Source organism: Silene latifolia, chromosome 7 (assembly GCF_048544455.1).
Source record: "Silene latifolia isolate original U9 population chromosome 7, ASM4854445v1, whole genome shotgun sequence".
NCBI lineage: Eukaryota > Viridiplantae > Streptophyta > Magnoliopsida > Caryophyllales > Caryophyllaceae > Silene > Silene latifolia.
The window spans coordinates 48,405,695-48,408,844 of NC_133532.1; the positions used below are offsets into that span (position 1 = coordinate 48,405,695).

The 3,150-nt window shown below is 45.2% G+C and overlaps 1 non-coding gene across 1 annotated transcript; it reads left to right on the forward strand.

Annotated features, from left to right (window-relative positions):
• Positions 1–2,824: 2,824 nt before the first annotated feature.
• LOC141593293 (small nucleolar RNA R71) lies at positions 2,825–2,931 on the forward strand. The gene has a single exon (XR_012521388.1). It is a non-coding gene; the product is annotated as a small nucleolar RNA R71 (small nucleolar RNA).
• Positions 2,932–3,150: the final 219 nt, after the last annotated feature.

Below are 3,150 nucleotides of genomic sequence, written 5' to 3' on the forward strand. Positions count from 1 at the left end.
GTAAAATTATGTGCAAAGTTAAGAAAAATGGAAGAAATCAGAAATAAATCAACGAATAAAGTGGAGAGAAAACTCCCTCAATTCCGCAAAATGACCCAACACAGCAGAGGAAAGGTCGTGAACAGGTACAGCAGTGATAGTGGTCGATCGACCACATCCCTCAGTTGATCGACCAGGGTGAACAGGAACAGAAGCTCCTGGAAATTGCAGCTCAGTCGATCGACCACACAGGCCAGTCGATCGACTGCAATACCTGCTGTAAGTTCTGATTTCTTCGAATTAGCTCAATAAATTGAGCTTACATGGTCTATAAACCTGCAAATACACACAGTCTAAAGTATATAAAATCCTAATCAGACTTATTAAAATGCGAAGTCTCGTGCACACGAAAAACGGTAAATAGTCTTAAAAAGCAATAAAATGTTTGTAGAGCATGTGATCAACTAATAGTTGATCAAGAATGGCCGCGGAATGGCCCACTTAGTCGACTTCTGGCTACAAGAAGTAGCCTCAACAGTGCTCATCTTCTCAGCCGCACTCTTCTCAACTCCAACATCCGCAAAACTCAACGGATCAGCAGCTTCAGCATCTCCCCAATCAATGACCTCTTCTGGCTCAACAAAGTCCAAGTCGGACTCCTCACTTTGACTGGCTCATCTTCAAGCTCCTCATCAGTGCCATAGCTAAGACATCCTAAGCCGCCTCTTGAAACGACTGGCTCCCTCACAGCTGGAGCAACATGAGGCTCTTCCTTCCCCAAACCAGCTCCTGCGATGTCTAAAACAGAAGAATCGTCCTCCACTTTGCTCCCAATTTGGGGCGGAGGTGTTATAACAGGAATAGGTGTAGAGACAGGCATATCAGGAAGCACAAAATAGGATTTCTTTTCAGAAACCATATTACAAGTGACAGGCCACATGGGGTCTTTCTTCTTAGCTGTCTGGGCAAATACAATGGAATGTTTCCCTACTTTGAAGGTCAAAGTCCCTGAACCAACATCTATAACTACACCAGCAGTGTGCAGAAATGGTCTACCCAATATGATAGGAATGTGGGCATCCTCGGGCATATCTAGTACAACAAAGTTAACAGGGAAAAAGAACTTTCCTATCTGCACAGGAATGTCCTCTAAGACTCCTATTGGCTGGACCGCAGAACGATCAGCCATCTGTGCTGTCATGTCAGTGACTGCAAACCTAGTCAATTTCAGCTTCCTAGCAAGACTCAAGGGCATAACGCTAATACTTGCTCTTAGGTCACATAAGGCCTTCTCAATAGTAAAGGTGCCAATACTACATGGGACTGAGAAGCTACCTGGGTCTTCTAGCTTATGGGGTGCAGTATGAGTCAAATAAGAGCATGACTCCTCAGTTAATGCGACAGTATGCACAGTTTCAAGTGACTTTTTTTTAGATAAAAGTTGCTTCATAAATTTCATGTAAGCAGGCACTTGATTAACTAATTCGAGAAAAGGAACTTGTACGTTTAAGCTACGAATAAAATTTTCAAATTTATTAAACGATACCTGTTCCTTCGTCGGCACCAATCTCTCTGGATAAGGGGATGTAAGAAGTACCTTAGCCCTCTCCTCTAAATCTCTCATGCCGGCGTCAGTGGACTTAGGCTAAAAATCCACCACTTTCTCCTTGTTGAAGCTTGACCCCTCTTCGGACCGTCTCAAAAATGATCCATTAATCGTCGTCGGGTCGTATTTCAGAACTGGGACTGACCCATCAGCATTCGGGTCTTGCCCCAATATTTTCGGAGTAGTCGTACCCCGAAACAAGTGGTCCCTCAAGTTATTTGGCATTGGAGGACGAAAAGACTCACCATCAGCAGCGTTTCCGGTCGATCGACCGGGTAGTGCAGTAGATCGACTGGAATCTACAGGACTTGAGGTTACTGTTTCTCGCAGACTGGTCGATCGACTGGGTATATCAGTCGATCGACTGATATACCTGGTAATCGCCTTTTTCTTTCCACTGTTTGTTCCAGCTTTCTTTTGACTCGGTTCCGCATCATCTTTTTCAGCAATGTCTTCGACTATGGCGGGCCCATCAGGGGTAGACCCACTCCTCAAGGTAATTGCATTTAAGGTCTCCTTTTGATCAGTTTGCGTCGGTAAATGCCCTGGAGCTCGAGTTGTATTCTTGCTTGCCAATTAAGGAATTTAGCTCTCCAACATCTTCATCCCGGCCTCTCTAGCTTGAGACTCTTTCAGCAACAAATTTTTCAACTCGGCAAGATCAGAACCTTGGGATTGTTGCTGCTGCGGCACATAGGGAGGTTTTTGAAACTGTTGTTGCTTATGAGGGGGCACATAGTTCTGTTGATGCTGCTGCTGCTGTGGAGGTGGAGTTGGATTTAGGACATTTTGGCTACTCCACCTCAAGTTGGGATGGACATTCGGCTCATAGTAAGTGTTTGTCTGCCTATAATGTTGAAAGGCGGCACAAGACTCAAAGGGACTAGGACAATTATCTGAAACATGTCCCTCAGCTCCACATCTTTTACAGACGAAGGGACCGTCTGAAACAGCATTCACATGATAGATCCCTCCTTTTGAAGCCCCTCCCAACTGTACTTATCAAACCTCGCCGTGAGAGCTTCTAATGCAGCTACAGAAGGGGATTCAGCACTTCTCCTTTGATTTCCCCTGGAATATCCATACTCAGCTTTGTGCGTGGCCAAATCATCAATAATTTTCCACCCCTTAGTCTCTCCCACATTCTCCTGGAATCTGCCACTAGCTGCCGCATCCAGGATCGCCCTCTGATCGTCATAAAGCCCATTATAAAACTGATTGCATAGACTCCATTTTTCGAACCCATGGTGCGGAATAGTTCGCACCAACTTCTTGAAACGGACCCATGCCTCATGAAAGTTCTCATCAGGACCCTGTTTAAAGCTCGTGATCTGAGCTCTAATGGCATTCGTCTTCGAGGCAGAGAAATACTTCTTGTAGAATGCTAGGGCCAAAGAATTCAAGTCAGTGATCCCATTAGCAACTCGATCCAGGTCTCTGTACCACTGCCTTGCAGCATCACGAAGAGAGAATATAAACATAGTTTCCTTCACCTGGTCCTGGGTCACACCGTGGGTGGGGGTATGGAACAGCAATAATCAATAAATGTCTCCATGTGCTTGGCA